The sequence below is a fragment of the Dreissena polymorpha genome, chromosome 3 (assembly GCF_020536995.1).
Source record: "Dreissena polymorpha isolate Duluth1 chromosome 3, UMN_Dpol_1.0, whole genome shotgun sequence".
Classification (NCBI taxonomy): domain Eukaryota; kingdom Metazoa; phylum Mollusca; class Bivalvia; order Myida; family Dreissenidae; genus Dreissena; species Dreissena polymorpha.
Window position 1 is genome coordinate 55708484 of NC_068357.1, and position 18091 is coordinate 55726574.

Here is an 18091-nt window from a genome sequence, read left to right on the forward strand (position 1 = left end):
ATCGCAACATATTATGCAGAATTTCACATCAAATTCAGACCAGCCTGCTTGACACCTTATCCTCAAACAATATAAGTTTTCTTCAAATTCACCAAATCCTCGCATGTACAATTTACACAGTGTCCTTTTTTCATTAACCGTTGAATTAAAACCATTCATTGATTTACAAAATGTGCACCATATTGTGTTTGATTTTTTGTTTTTCATTTACAATATATTCTGTCAAAAATGCATCATGGACTGTTTGACAAAATGACCCGTAAAATGGATGTTAAAGTTGATGGCGATGAAAACTCTGAGACCCTCATAACAAAAGTTGCCAATCTCTTCACCAAGCAAGAGGTTATCATTGAGAATCAGGACATCATGGCTATCCATCGAATCCCAGGGAGAAAGGGGAGTACGAAACCAGTCCTCATCAAGCTGATGAACAATTCGGCGAAAGCAAATCTGATGAAAAATCGAAAGGCTATGAAGGAAACTGGTAACCGTATGCTGATGATATGGCCAAACTAAACTCTGGGCTGATATGTAGACTAACATTGCATCATAACATTGATAGTGCGTGGTTCTTCAATGGATCAGTGTATGGACTAACGGCCATACAAGAGCGTGTCAAGTTTGACATCTATGACAATATAGACAATGTGATCGAAACATTTAGAATCGGCAACGGCACGAGGAAGTAGATACAATACATCCAGTAGAAACTACGAACTATATATATGTGTGTGTGTATGTATGCATATATATATATATATATATATATATATATATATATATATATATATATATATATATATACGCTTCTGTTTTAATAAATAAAGACTTTAATAATTTAATACTTCTCTATAAACGTTTGAACTTTCAATAGTTCAATTATTGTAGTACTAAAGGGAGAAAACTCATTTAAACGTGTATCCTTATCCTATGTTTTAAGATGTAGTTATCTCCCTATATCTATGCAAAGCATTAACATACAAATACATGTATATTATTGTTAAGAGTTTTTTTTAATTATGTATTCGAGAAAATATATTCTGTATTATTATGGAAACCTATTGTCAGATTATGTAAACCTATTATGTGGATAGATAGATATATATATGTATTTCTTTATGATAATAAATGTGTTATTAGATTGTCATAAATAATAATTTGTTATACATGTATACATGAAGTAAAAGGGAAATAAACCTTACACGTTTTGTAAATCTTTAGCATTGCAAGCTAATTGTAATCTAGTTTAGATATTGGATATTGGTCTTGATTATGTAAAAAAACGATACAGCGACGCCGTTGATATCTACCTAACAACACTAGGCGAATTTGTCAATAAAGTGTGCTTTTGTCTGCTGTCTCAATAATTTAATGTAGTCACATTATATCCAATATGTAGATAAATGTGTTTGTATATATATATATATATATATATATATATATATATATATATATATATATATATATATATATATATATATATATGTATGTATTTAAAATTGTACTCTAAAAGAGTCATATAATATCCAATATGTAGGTGAATGTGTTTGTATATATAAGATTGTCAAATAATCAGTATTTGAAAATGTAATTATGTTAAATTTTCGTACCAGAATATTACTAAATTTTTCAGACCCACATATTGTTCTAATATTAATACATCTGCATAAGAGAAAGATATATGCAATTAATTTTCATAAGAAAATTAGTTCATTTAGCATATATTCTCCACCATCCATATTGTTATAATGTTGTAGGCTTTTTGTTTGTTCTTTTCATAAAATCATAATTTATACTCAATATTCTATGTCCTATTTGTTTTTGCAATAGAGCATGGTTTTTGTGTTCATTTTTCTGCGCTAGTTTCCACCACTTTTTTAATGGATCGTGTGCTGTATTGTTAGGCTCCTATACAGACAACATGAGTTTTTCAAACTTTACGTTCAGACGTGAATATTGTGAGAAGGAGTGCAATAATTGTAGTGCAGTATTCAAGGATTCTTCTGACTCAATGGTTACAAACTAGGACTATCCACAAAATAATGGTAACAAACTCAATCCTTTTTAAAATGGGATTGTCGAATATTAATATATGCACCTTTTACGAAATGTCAGAATAATCCATTACACATTTATTCTGGGATTGTACCATAGTAAAAATACTCATGAAAGATATCTCTGATAGCTTTAAAAACGTAAATTTACAAAAAAGTAATAAACTGCAAAATATTCCTTCTTGGAATTACAAATAAAAATGACAAGGGCTTCCTTCTTTTAATGGAGGTTAAAAAGTACATTTTTGAATGCAAAAGGATAGGACTCATTCACAATGTTCAGGGATTTAAGGCTAGCCTAAATAAGCTAAAATATTTGTGCAAACACAACAAGTGAATTGAGTAAAGTAATGTTTTGGACAATTAAAAGAGTAATGTGTAATTCAAACATGCATGAATAACAAAAATAACTGTCTTTAACTCTCATTATATATGAAATGTGCAAAATTTGTTTACTTGATCAAAACTTACTATGTTGTTCACATATTGATAATTAAGTTTAAATATATTTTTATATTAACTATAATGTTATTGTAAATCCGAACTTTGTTAATTTTTAACAACACTGGCAAATGTTACATAATTTAGTTTAATGTTGTTTGAACTTGTAACACAAGTTTAATTGTTGTTGTAAATACGAATCCTTTTTCGTTCAAAAAGCAATTAATGTTGTGTTATACATAAAGATTATTTAAGTAAAGTAAAAAAGGTAAAAGTTTGAAGGATGTATGATATTAATTCAAATTAAGTAATGATTTTAATAATATAGCGAAAACACATTACATATGGTAAATTAAATATATAAATGTGCATGTCTTTTTTTTGTATGTACATATATTATGAAATGAATTTAAGCATTTAAACAGGAAAAACAAAAAAAATCGTTCTTAACAGTGCCAGTAAATTTTACATACAATAATGTTTGAAAACATTACACTTAAAATTAACAACATTTTCCATTTAATTTACTTTATATCCTGATTACCCGTAAAGTTTACACGAAACAGACTGGCAACTTCCAGAACAGCCGAGCCCGATGTAGCAGACGGAGTCCTCACATTCCATGGGCATGCTGTAATATAGAGTAAACTTACTTATGTACTTAAACTGTTACACACATATAAAACAGACACTAAATAATATGTAGAGTTATTATACATTACATTATTATTTAGTGCACTACTGTGTGTATTTTATATTAGAGTTTTGTGTCTGAGCTCATAAGCACCTACGGGTTTCGAGGTTTTGGAGGTAATCACGTCGCCGGCAGGTCGCGCTGTTTAGCAGTCCCAACACGACACAAAGGTAGACAAACTGTAAGAAAGGAACACAGCATTGAATGAGTTCGGGATTCTCATATGCGAAAAGAAATGTGAAAGAGCATTTAACTGGTAATATTAGTAGAATATCTGGGAGTGGACCGCGCAGATTGAAATAAACTTTATATTGAGCACAAGCAAGGTGTTCAGATTCCCATTTTCTTCAATCGCAATATGAATTTTTGTTTTTAATAAAACGCTTTTATCAAATAAGAAATTATTCCTCAAACTTTACAATGGAGTGCACGAAAATTATGCATATGTAGGTTAGTTCAATGTATAATTATGTATCCAATATGGTCGTGTTTTTTGTTGACCCTTAAAAAAGACTTGTTTACAGATTTTCGTGTATTCGTAATAACAGTAAATTAATTTACTTACAAAACAATAATATTTTAAATAATGTTCAACAACTGTTACAACAAGCAAAAAGATAAAATACAATAAAATGCTGGTCCAGACGTTCGCACTGGGACTTCCAGAAGCAAAATATGACGGTCTCCAACTAGACCACATCGGTTTAAATATTTGAACGGTATTTTAAAAATATGTTGGTACTAAACGCTTTTGTTAAATTATCGATGAGAAGCGTTACAGGCGATTTCCGATTTCGATTGATGATTTTCAATTACAGAACTTTTACTTCAAACATTTTTCTACTTAGAAATGTTATTTGTGTTTGATTAAATATATTACATACATTGTTTTTTAGTCTGTTTTTTTTTTATTCTTGAGTTTCAAAACTGTAGAAAAGTCCCTTCAACAATTTGCAATTAATATTCGGAACTCAATGAAACTGTGTTTTTCTTTCACTTAGAACACATACATACATGTTTTAGTGCTACCTCCGCCATACTCAGCGAATGTCTCAATACGTAAATAGTTATTTTAACACTACACGCGACTTGTGTTCTATAGACAAAGAAGGAAATCAAGTGTGGGTTATTCTGCAATAATTATGGGCGGAGCTTAAAGTTTTGAAAATAGTTCCGAATAAATAACGAAAATATTGCAGTAAAATGCACGTGCCAGAACCCGCTCTAAAAGAAATGTAATAAATGAAGCTTGTTTATAAATGTTATGAAACAACAAATTGTATATTTGGTGATAAGTGGCATAACCACGCCTACAAAGAATGTTATTTGTTAGAAAACGTAATTAAGAAAACATTTATAGCAGGTCAGATTTTCAGTAGCATCAATAAACGTGACGTCATTAATGTTTCTACGATTACTGTTCTCAATGAAAGTGACGTCATAAATAATTATGAATGAAAACGACGTCATATGATTGTACAATTCAATGACGTCACTCAATAGTGAACTTTGTACTAAGAAGGGCGGAGTATTGAAAAATATAGTTCACGTCCAAAAGCTTGAACCAAATCAATCAGAATCGTGTTAGAATCGAAATAATATTTTTCTATGATGGTTTGTTGTCGAATAACCCAAAGTATGGAGTATAGATGCGTGTTATCAAATCACTGGTGCTTCGCACTCGTGATTTAATTCCTACGCATATATACTTCTTACTGTGGTTTATTCGACAACAAACCATGATAGAAAAATATAATTCCTTAAATATAATCATAAATGGAAACTTAATTACAAATGTGAAAACCAACCGTTGCCTGCATTTTATCTGAGTATCCATGTAGCATTCAACAAAACCAAGATTGTATTTGAAATAACTTAAGTTTTCTTTCTTTTCAGTTCTATATAGGCGGCTGTAAAAAACACATCCAATCTAACGAGGCAGGAAGTTGCGGGGATTTTTTTTGCAGTTTGCACACATCTAATCACGTTGATGAGTCATAATCTAAGTAGATAAACAAAGAGCACTCGAGCGGATTTTTTTCGAATACGTTATATAACAATCTTAAGGTACATCCTTCTACCCAAACATTGGATACGGAAACTGGTGTATCATATAAATATTTACTTTATACAGTGGGGTGCATAAAATAACTGAGTCACTGACAGTCATTGTTCGCATACTGTACATCATATCGACCCAGTATCCTACCACAGGTGGTAAGCGTGTGGCTATGATATTTATAAGTCAAAACATCCTTTTGAATGCAAAATAATCAAATTAAAACGAAAAATCAACTTTTCTGAGAAAAAATGTTCACTATCAAATATATATATATATATATGGTCGTAATCAACGCAGCAATGAATTTCCTTTCTGGAAATGTACATATCTTGCATTATGTTTACACGTGCTGGGTCAAATTTTAAGAAATAACACGATACACGATACACAACTCCCGTGAACTCCTCGTCATAGATCTTCAAATTTCAAGGACCACGATTCCATAATTCAATAAAACGTATGAATAAACATTCTTACAGTTCTTGCCGTTACATTATGCATCAAAGCTAACTGTCCAGCGCCTTTTTAAACCTGTGTTTACATGCATTTCAACTGACCGACATTTTAAACACACAAGCGATTTCATTGGGTTAATGCGAAGGTGTGTCTTTACGTTGTGAAGATATAATACTTTAATCGGGTCAGATCGTTGACGAGTAGGTCATGCAAGTAGTGTATCGAGTTATTTCTTACAATTTGACCCAGCATTGTAAAAATATTGCAAGATATTTACATTTCCAGAAAGGAAATTCATTTCTGCGTGTAATAAGACATTAAATGGAAATCGCTGATATATATATATATAAAGTCATGATCTCCATCTTTTTGTAAAATAATGGAACAAGAAAGTACTTGTTTGGGTTGCCATTGAAACAAGACAAAACAAGAACTAGTATTATAAGAATCGTTTTTCATAACTGTATTGTAGATAAACCAAATGATTAATATCGTTTTCATCAATTAAAAACACAGGGCCGTTGTTGGTCTTTTGTGAACCTTGTTCTCTGAATTATTGATGAGAATAACATGTGTAGACCTGTTGGTGTCTTTAACTAAACTGATGCGCAAGATCAAAATAAATAAGAGCGACATTGTTATGACATTAAGAAGATCAATGTGTTTATTTGCTTCCATACAAACACATATAACTGTCTAAATATTATTCGGTGATTCTTGTATACAAAATAAATAATTGTTCTTTTTGCTTGTGAGAGTATTATTAACTAAAAGTATATCATGTATTATACAAGTAGCTATGCAATTTGTGTAATGGTAAAAATGTCATTTAAAAGTGATTGATTTGACAACACTGCGTCTGTCCTTTAAAAAGACCCTAATCATAATTTACTTTATGAAATATTATCACCATGGATAGTTGTTTTTAGTCCAGGTGGTCATGTGCTGTTACATGAAAAAAAGTATTAAGAACGCTTGATAAACATAAATCAGTGTAACAATGTTAACAATCTGAATTTTACGCTTGAATGTCTCTGGTTTGATATATTGCAAATATGCCATTAATATAAGCACTATTACCTTCGCTTGTTATGTTTCAGTACACAAACAAAACATAAAGAAATTAATGTAAAAGAAATTCTGACAGTATGTCCATTGTAAGTGATGTTATGCTGGATATTTGAGTCATAATTTTATTTTGTTTGAAAAAAAAACTCTTACGTGCAAACGACAGTACACACACACAAAGGGAACCAATCAATATTGTTGTCACCAAAACATTTATAATTGTATTTAAACAATTGAACATGTATTACATTATACAATTTAAAAGATATCAACATTCATTTGGATTATATGAAATATATATTTAATTTAATATTATCTCTTAAAGGTCAAAAAGGGTACATTAATAAATTAAGATTATTGAATGCTGAAATATGTTTTCTGACAGCCATATCACTTTTAAAGATTAAAACTTGGAAAAGAAGACGATGAGTGCGGAGCCCAGCAGCGTTGCCATGGAGACAGCCAAGAGGTTGGAGCCGTTGCAAAGCTCGCTGTCACAAACACAGACTGCATCATCGTCCGCCTTTTCACACGTGTTGCCAAGAGAAATGGGGGCGCAGACATTGTTTACGACTGTAAAAACCAAAACGTATAGGCCTTTAAAAAAATCGCGTCCAAAGACTTTGACGGTAGTGATGTGTTATTTACATGCGGAGGTTACTTTATGCAAGTGACTTTTGCCTTGAAAATAACGTACACTAACGTAAAATAGACACAGTATTGTGATGCAATGGACACGACCAAACCAACATAACGCTTTTAATGGTTTTAATTGGACCTTGGGAAAACCTATATAAATACATGTTTCTGTTTATAAAATAAACAAACTATTGCGGTTCATATTAATTATAAACATCTCGCAAATACCACCTGCACTTTCCGACCAAAAGACAATCCATCGTGTGCTCTCTCATCACGCAGATGTATAATTGAGTACCCTGTTAATGGCATACGCCATATACATGTAGCACCTCACTGTCAAATGACAAATAATAACAAAATACTTATGTCGGCAAAGGTATCATTAGTGACAGGTTTATTCCCAACCAATAAATGCGTTTGATAGCCTGGAGCTTCTCTTGCAACATAGGGCATAAAACCCGTTTTCCTGTACATTTATACTGAGCAACTTACCGCCGCTTTTCCTCGTCTTGGAGCAGCCCAGGCATGTAGTTAAACTACTTTCCAAAGTGGAACCTATAGAAATGCATAGAGCAGACATGAAGCTTGTATTGTTGTAAACATACATATATCTTTGTTATATTAGAAAGACTTTAATAAAAATCTGAGGTATTACCAAAATATTCAAAAAATATTCATATTTTTGATTCTAAAAAGTAATTCGCAAATGTTTTAGGATAAATGTCATTCGCAAGATGATCCTCTTTTTCCGAACAATTCTCCATTTAATGATGAGATTATTATGAACATTAACAGATATATTCAGATAAAGTGTAAAATGAAAATTTTCAAAAAGTAAAATAAGAAAAGGTTATATCTAAAAACAAGGAATACCATTCATGGTTGAGAAATATACTCAAATTATCATTTCGTTAATAGCTGATAGTAAGCCGAAATTGCTAAATGCATAAAACTTTTAGCAGTTTTTTTTCATTTAGCGATATAATATGCAGCGAAATCAAAAAAGCTGAATGGTCAGCGCTTGCGAGTTCTGAGTTTTCGGTCACATTCCAGCATTGTGATGTCTGTTTTTAACTTTTTTAAATTGTTCATATATAATAAAGGACATAAACGAAGACTTAATCATTCCAGGCTGAAAAACATACTTTAAGTGAACGTGTCTGAACAGCCGCTATCCGTAATACATTGCATTCGTAGCACTTAAAGGCATCCTCATTGGAAACTGAAAGCAACGATAGTTTAATCAGTAATCTGTTTAATATGTTAACACGATAAAACAGAACGTTCACATATATAAACAAGTGCCGATCTATGTATAGTTCTTTAGAAAAATACACAGAGAGGTTTTACTTGACGCAGATTCCTGCATTTTGACGCAAGCAAATTGAAATTTATTAGTGTTTTACCAAAGTCAATTTTCTCCCTTGCGTCACTTTGATTTAACACAATTCTTATAAACGGGTCAACATCGATCATACACATCAAAGTGCTAATTAGCCAGCTATTTTACTAATTCACATCACACCTTTGTTTTGAAAACACCGTCCATCGATTAAAGGAAACCCATGTTTATCTTCACCCAGTTTCATTCATGTACCTGAAATCTATGTTTTAATTAGAATAGCACTAAAATAACTGTTAAACTGTACATGTATATAATATATTTTTAGTTTACTTATGGCACAGAATTTATAAAGCTGATTCGATCATTTTACTTGAATACATTATTGGACCAAGTTTAGCGAAACAACCAAACATCAAATCCTGCTATGGTCCAATTATATTTAAACAAAATATGAAAGGAATGCCTTTAAAAAGGCAATTATTTATCATAATGATTAATTTTTAGATACCCAAAATTAAAAGAGTACCAAAATGATCGACCATAACATATTATAAATTTTGTGTTTTCCATAAGTTGGGCAAATAGTGTAATCATGCTATTAACATTTAGATCATACACATAGAAACAACCATGTGTGACACACGAATATTTGATGCATTTAGAGCTTGTGTCACAATGAAGGTGGTCATCTACCAAGTTTGATCAAAATCATGCCCATGGAGTCAAAACGGGCCACACCTGGAGGTCACAACATTTAAATAAACTTATGTAGTAAATGAGTAAAAAAAATGCCTTAAATCCCTAGGGAAAGTCGTTTGTTACTTAGTGTTTAACATCGTATCGTAGTCCGCTACCAGGGCCCATATTCACCAACTTATTCTTAGACTTAAGTCTAAGAAAAAAGAATATTCTTTAAATTGTCGCTACGTTTGTATTTCCGGAGACAACGCCTGGCATAACGTAGGCGTCCACAACACGCAGCCTCTCGATTCCTTTCACGCGCAGTTCCGTATCTACCAGCGAGTTCTTGTCGGATTTCGGACCTATTCGACATGTGGAAGTCGGATGGTAAACTGTGTTGGCAAAATGTTGAATGATGCACTTGTGGAAATCGTGAGACAGGAATACTGTGTGTTTGCAAAAAGAAATGTTCATCGCTTCTTTTGTTGCTCCTATTTCTTTTAATGGCTTGCTGTCAAGTAAGTATATTGTTCGTTGTAAAACTTCAATAAACTTTGCAATACCTTCTTCGTTATTGAGATAGTTCGGATATATTATTGGATAATCGAATGGATCTGTGCTTCGTAAAGCAACGTATCATTTGCTTTTTTGATGCAACAGTATCGGCACAAGAACTTAGCCATCGAGCCAGTTACCGTGGAAAAGGTCGAATATTTTGTCGTTTTAATATTTTATAATTGTTTTAACAGGAACTGAGCCGAACATTTAAATGTATAAGTCCGGATACTTCGTTTCACATTTGGAAAATTTTAAGAAAGAGTTACCAACCATAACAGTGGATGACAATAGACCTTTCACAAACAGTAAGTATTTGGCAACACTTATCAGAGAGGTCGCCCCCTAGGTTCTGTAAAGGCCTCTGATATATTTATTGGGCCGCATATTATTGAAAACATGTGATCTTCCAGGTTCCGGCATACAGCAAGATCTGCCAGCAAAGGGATTTTGAAACTCTCAAGGTGCTCCTTTTGGTCAATTCCAGACAACATCAATATTTGAGGCGAACCAATAGACCCCGCCGATAGAACCAATGCTCGTTTGGCATAAACGGTATTTTTCTTATTGTTTTTGATAAATGTCACACCTGTTGCTACACGTCCTTCTATATTGTCCTTAGTTACGTGTGCATTGACAGCTACATGCATGTTTTCTCGATGCATTACCGACAGCAGAAATGCAACAGCTGTGCTCTGTCGAACTCCATTTTTAACGTTTACCTGACTGACACTATATCCAAGCGGATTCTCATCGTTGAAATCAACCTCTGCATAACCAAGTTCTTTACCAGCATCGACGAATCTCCTCGCTAAAGGGTTTTCTGTTTCCTTGATTACAGTAAAAGAACCACCAGAGTGATGATATTTAGAATTCTTCAATTCTTCTATTTGAATGTCTTCTGATTTAAGAAAGTACGGTAGAACATCATCGTAACCACAGTTTTCGTTTCCGTTTTCCTTCCACTTATCACAGTCATGTCCGGAAAATACAGCTTGTGTACATAATAATACATATTTATACTATATATAGAAACAAAATGACATCACGAGTGGGTCGTTATTCGTATCTGGCGGGCAAATATAATTATACCACCTTTTTCAAATCTGAAAAGAATCGGATCGCGTGGCTTATATTGAACAAAATGGCGTCCACACTCAATCTAAGCCAATGGTGATAAAATAAAATTGCGCCTCAAATCTACGTAATAATGCAAATAAACGATAAAAAACGTAGCAAACAATTGGAAAAAATAAACGATCGATTACAACTGAAACCGTAGAAGATATACAGTATATTAGATAAATGACGCTCTTTGAGATTTAACACGAGTCATCAAAACACAAAATTTTGTAAACGACACGAATACTTAAATGACAACTTTAATCCAATTCTTATAAGAATGAAATTAAAACAATATGCAGTTCCATTTTCCGGTCCTCCATCCAGTAATATATCTTAACCCACACTATTTGTTGGAAATGTTTGTATCGAATGCTAACTATTCTGACCAACGATTTACGAAATCGAATGACTGGTCGGAGCAATTATTTTATTACTATTGAAGTTTCCAATAATACATGACAAACACACACTCCGAAAAACGTACGTTTTGGATTCGTTCGATGCTTTACACACTATTTTATTGTTAAATGAACCACAACGACCGAATGGCCGTCCTTAAAATCCAGAAACTACTTAGCTTACAATCTGTGTCGAGAATTCTAGACGTATTGAATGCTATACTTTTCGTCTTTGTTTTACTTAATGGTAAACAGTACGTTATTCGCCACTAGATACGGAAAAAGCAGATCGTAAAAAATCGTTTTCATTATACCTGTTTTAGCATTTATTGTCAAAAAAGGTACAGTAGAAATGTGACAGAACACAGGCATATAACATTATCAAGATGAAATAACTCACATAATATCTTAAATATAAAATATCCGACAGTGATCGTCCGAAATAAAGGTTTCCGTATAAGGAACTAACTTATTACCAGTTTCTGATTCGAAGGCCATAATATCGGATACTTAAAATCGGATCATAGACTTTTTGCATAGCGCAGCTTTATATTCGTTATTATTGTCTATGTTAAATGTCGGATGCTTTACTTCATCTCTGATACAGTTCTTAAAGTTTCATCTGACCCTTACCTTTCGCCATTACTATTCAATTTCTAAACACTTGAAATATTTAAAAAAAGGTCTCATTCCGTTCTCAGTTCCGAACGGATATAATTAAGTTGCAAAGCGATAACAACACGTAACCATAAAGGAGGCGAGACAAAACCGGAAGCAGTAGTCCATATGCCTATGATACACTGAACTGTTTTATACTACATGCACTATAGTGTTTTCTTCATTGATTCTTAAAATGCGAATACGCTCATGTAGGCCAACTATAAATCCGATGACCTTCAACCTCGGCATAACCTATACCAGTTCCCTCCAATTCAAACCAAATAAGGAACTGGAGTATCATTAAATAATTCAAAGATATGTATTTCAATAACTATATGTTATTTCGAACCTATATATACAATGATGTTCATTTATATGTTGTACAATTTGGTTGAATTATTTTTAAGTAAGAAAATAATGTTTATTCCTTATTCGACTTGAATAATGAATACTAAACTGGTTCCCTTTTCCTTATTCAGCGGTGAATAAAGAACTGGGTAACCAATAAGTAAACCCTAAGACGAAATGTATTTCAATACATATTTGTATAACCAACCTACATATACATTGATTTGTTTTATATATGGTACACATTTGTTCATTTTAACTTATCTTTTTAGCAAGAAAATGCTTGTTCCTTATTTGGCATTGGTGCATTTTTCCTTATTCATCCGCGATAATGGAACTGGAGAACAAATACAAACAAATATGTTGACATTTACTAGATTGCATTTTTTATTCACATTGATGAATTTTTTTATAGATTTTAGGTTTGAGTGATATGAAGTTAGTATTTAAAGTAGAAAATGCCAGTTCGGATTAAACAAAAAATCATGAAATCATATTCAAGCGCGAAGATGAAACATGAATATGTATCGTAATATTAAAGGTTTATGTATTCTAGTTACCGGTATTTTGTTTTGATTTACATGTGTACTTTATAATTGTAGGGATCATTTTTATAAAGCTTATATCAAATATATTCAGATTAAATAAGCAATAGGGAACTGTTCCTTATACCTTATTCAAATAAGGAAGTAGGCAAAAGGAACCAACTAACTCTCCATCCTAGCGGAATAAATGCTAGTATAAATTTGTATCAACAGGTAAATCAATAACAATGTTCATTGTCTGCTAGTTATGGTTGCTGCTAAAGCGGTATGGTCTCTTTTTTCGTGCATGTATTAGTATGACACAATTGCAAGGGCATATAAACAAGTTTAGAGTTATAACAGAAAAAAAACACGCAGATAAAAATAAAATAAACATAAAACCAAGAAATAAATCATGGCTTTGAGATGGTTGTAAACAAACATACGTTTATTGTGTAGAGGCATCGCTTTATATCCCGTATGAACAACGCGCATGGAGTGTCTTAATAGAGATTTATCAAGGCACGGTTTCAAGGTAATTAGCCGAAAGAAAGATTAGAGACAGAAAAAGATGTATGCCAAAAATGTCCCAGTTTTCTTTCTAAAGCGTACTAGGGTATTAAATTGTACGCGCATAGATATTGTAACGGTGTTTTGCTTGCATTTTTATGTTTTGAATGCAGACGAAGCACTGTCACCATGCGTCCCGATCAGCAAAGAATAACGTAACCTCGTTACATCATTTCCGACATATAAACTAACGTCATCGGATGAAGACAGCAATGAAGACGTAACAAAACAAAACGACCGGAGGCAGCATGATGTGTTAAGTGATCTTAGTCTATCAAAAAACATACTCTACATATTAGCTCTGTTTATTTTCTATTATATCATATTAGTGATTATAAAAACAAGCTGATAAACGCTTACCATACATATCCTTAACTGGTGAATTTAACTAGTGCACTTGTATTTATGTATCATTTTTTGTTAACAAAGTGTAATATTATAAACTATAAATGAGTATTCATGTTTAACGTATGTACATGAATTGAATGTATGCACGGTTTGGAGTGGGATGCCCTCTAACCCAAACACCTATTGACGGAATAAATAATATAAATAGAGAGAGAAACGATCGGTGAAGGTCAGTATTTATTGTTTGTCTTAATAAATTAACTTATTATGAAAAGAAGTTTATGAGACGTTCATCATAATGGACGACCAGACATTGGTATTTCCCTTATACATGTATTTGGGTTACTTGGTCTCTTTGTCTTCTAGCCCATTTTGATCGAATGGTTGTTAAAAAGCTTTCGTTTGAATTTATTCAGTCTGCGATCAAAGTCGTACTGTTTCTGAAACGCATTTGAGCAACCGCTTCTTTAAAATCTTATATTGAAACATTCAATTAGTCTCTATAATTTATCGACAACCTTTGGCCGCCAGTATATAAAGCTTGTTGATAATCGCAACAAACTCGGGCGCGTCTAAAAATAGTCAAAAATCGATCTGTAATGACTCATACTTAAACACATTTTAGCACTTTTGTCGTTCAGAAATTTAGTATTGCTATTGAGCAATTTGTTACGAGGTCGATAATTCTTTATTTTTCTTACCATAAGTAAAACAATCGATGTATTCCATTTGCTTCGATTGAAGAGCAGTGATATATTTGCTTTCAATACTACGTTCAATGTTTGTAATCTTGAAATGAATAAGTCCCGCTAAGCCATAATCAGCCGACAATTATAATTCCTTAAGTCTTCATCTTCAGTCTATGTTATTCAAACCCAACCTTCTTTCCAATTACCATTCTCAAACAATGACTCGAATTATAAGTTTATTTGTGTTTATTTCGCCCTGTAGTATGTGGACAATAAGTCAGTTGCCTTTAACAAGCTAGCGTGTATTGTCAATAATTTATTTCCATATAATTTTATTATTTATGTGTTTAATGGTTTAATATTTTCCACAGAATGTCGTTAATCGCAAAATAATGAAGTTATTCCATAAATGGATGGCGACGTATGTGTGGTTTTGCGTAAATACACACAACATATATAACACATATATTGCAGTTCGTTTTGATTACTACACGAATAAACATGCTTAAAACATTGTTTTAAATATAATGTATTTCTACTTATAAAATTAAAATATATAAATGATAATTGTAATAATACAAATTGTTTATTATATCCACAACTTTATATGTTGACGTCGAAGTTGTATCTTTGTTCTCTCATTTGTACGTGTAACGCTGGCACACAAAGTAGAAATTAGCGTGGCAATTATAATCATACCATGTGAAACCATTCCAGCTCAAAATGCATGTTTGATTCAATGATGCATTAGGTTGGCCGGGCTCCCAAATGAACCAAAGGATATCTACAAGATCTCCTTCATCGGTGTTCCAGTACCAAGTGTTGTTCACCTTTGAAGCCCCGATCCAGTGATAGTTTGTGGGGTGGGAGCCGACTGTAATAGCTTCTTGCAATCGGTCATTTTCGTTCTGATCTAGGACGATTGCCAGCCCGTCGAAGTGCTGGTTGCAGTGATCACGTGCGAATTGCCAGGTGGCGGTAAAGTCGCCGTCAATGAATTCTTTGCTGTATTCCTGTAACAATGTTTTATCAACAGTAGACCTTTGATGTATATAACTTGTTTATTTTATTGGCTTTTATGTATAAGACGTTTTTGCACTTACAACTTGATCCGCTTTGTATATATGTCTATGTAAATCATAAACCCCTTGTCGTGAAAAATTTTGAACAAAGAAGCATGATTTAAACACACTTTATAAAGTACCACTATCTGATGTCTCATACAAAGTGTATAAGTCGTGACCTTGTGCTTTCGGAGATGAAAAGACGATAATAGTATACGATTTTATATTGCCTTAAATCTTTATAAGTAGATGATGTTATATTGCTATATGTATTAAATGTAAACGTTCCGCGGACGGAGACATATGCCTCCAAACGTGGCCTTGACCGTAACCTTGACCTTTTGCCTAGTGACCTGAAAATCAATAGGGATGATTTGCCAGTCATCATCAATGTTCTTATGAAGTTTCATGATCCTAGGCCTTAGCGTTATTGAGTTATCATCCGGAAATCATTTGGTGGACGGACCGACAGACAGACGGACGGACAGACGGACCGAGCGACGGACCGACCGACATGTGCAAAACAATATACCCCCTCTTCTTCGAAGAGAGGCCTAAAAACGGTTTGTTTTGAATATGCATTTATTAAGAGTTGCCAATGTTTTCATTTTAAATTTATTTCAAGTTAAATTCTAAATAATTGTATATTTATATCTCTGTTTGTCATTGACCACTGTTGACTTAATTGTATAAATATGTTTATATAGATTAATTACAAGAATCTGCAAAGACTAATTGTAATTTCCACGCAGTATTCATGTCTTGCGTACATTAAATAGTTTATAATTTGCAATTAAAGAACACTCTACTTTCGTTTTTTTCTAATACGATTTCGACTGCAATTTTATTCAAGTTTGTCGATCATCAACGTCTTATTTGTTTAAAAAAGTAACAGGATTACTCACAAAGAGGGGTCTTATACGGTCGCCGTGGCATAGTGGATATGGTGTCCGCCTAGCGGCCACGGGTTCGATCCCCACTGTGGGAGCGTTTCTTTCGATCTGCCCCATATACATCAAGTACTGATCATGGTCCCAGGAAACGGACTCGAGAGCGTTTTATATAAGCATTAGACTTTCGATGCAATCGAGCTAAAATAAATAGGCTTAAACTAAGAGGGAGCTTTGGTACAATGGCTTCCTTTTGCATCTTAAATTATTAAAGATGATAACATGCACAACATTAAGACATATTGATAAGTCGAAACAACTATTGTTTGACGTAGCAAACGTTGTTTGTTTTCACTTCCCCGACCTATTTGTTTGTGTGTGTCGATCCAAAACGTTTGTTTCGGTTTTCTAGGTTTCGTTTTCAAAATGTTAAGCTTCAATCACAGAAGTAACAATTAAGATTGCACTCGATTTTGTACATTCGATCATATTCTTTTTTTAGCTGAACATTTAATAAATGTCATTAGGAGAAAAAAGTGAAGATAGGGATTTTACAGATGTGGATGGCATTGCATATTAATGTTATTAATTAGTAATCTAAAAACAAAACGAAAACACAATTAATCCAATGTACCTGTCGTTCTTATTTTCGCGATGTTACTAAAAAAAGAAGACATCTGTTTGCCTAAAATTAATTTGAAAATAACGGAACTTTATCACACAACCTTAAACTCGAAATCACATATATATTAATCCCATATATATTTAAATAATAAATAAAATAACGAAATTAATACCTTGTACTCTACGCCAAAACTGATTTAAATCAATTTAACACCTTTGTCTACTTATAGATTCGTAAAATTACCAGTAAAATGTTTGATAATAGTTTTATATGATATTATATCATACATGTTTGTTTGACATGTTTTGATGAAAATTATTCTGATATATATGACTAACTAGGCAATAACCCACAACTTAATAATCTTATTTAGATAAAGAAGTGGAAAGGAGGTAAAGAGGTGCTATTTTTGTCGACACTGTCACTAGAATTAGCAATTGTTGGATTATTTTTCTATTGTTTTTATTTTCAACAGTAGTTAGGTCACATCACGGTGGCCAGTTTAAAAACTCATACTTTCCCGGGTTAGCTTGTGTACCAGTTTAAAGTGCACATATCTATACCAGTAACTGACAACTGAACATCTTAAATCAGAGGAAGTGGGAGAATGGCCGTAGAAATGATTTCATAACAAATACCCGCCATCCTCGCATTTATAGTCCGTCTCTCTACCAACTGAGCTAGCCGTCATGAGAACAAAAATTACTTAACGAAAACCAAGCATCCTAAAGAATAATATCACCATACTAAATAATAAATTGCATACCTTTTCAAACACTTGCAGGCCTTCGAACGTAGAGACAGAAACAAGTCCTTGTAAATTGCAGAGCGAACATGCACCGGAGTCCTGAT

General features: G+C 32.8%; 1 long non-coding RNA gene across 1 annotated transcript; it reads right to left on the reverse strand.

Moving 5' to 3' along the window:
- Positions 1-2959: 2959 nt before the first annotated feature.
- On the reverse strand, positions 2960-5095 carry LOC127874263 (uncharacterized). The gene is made up of 3 exons (XR_008046752.1): positions 4998-5095; positions 3287-3368; positions 2960-3126 (listed from the first exon to the last, which is right to left on the reverse strand). It is a non-coding gene; the product is annotated as an uncharacterized LOC127874263 (long non-coding RNA).
- Between the last annotated feature and the right edge of the window lie 12996 nt (positions 5096-18091).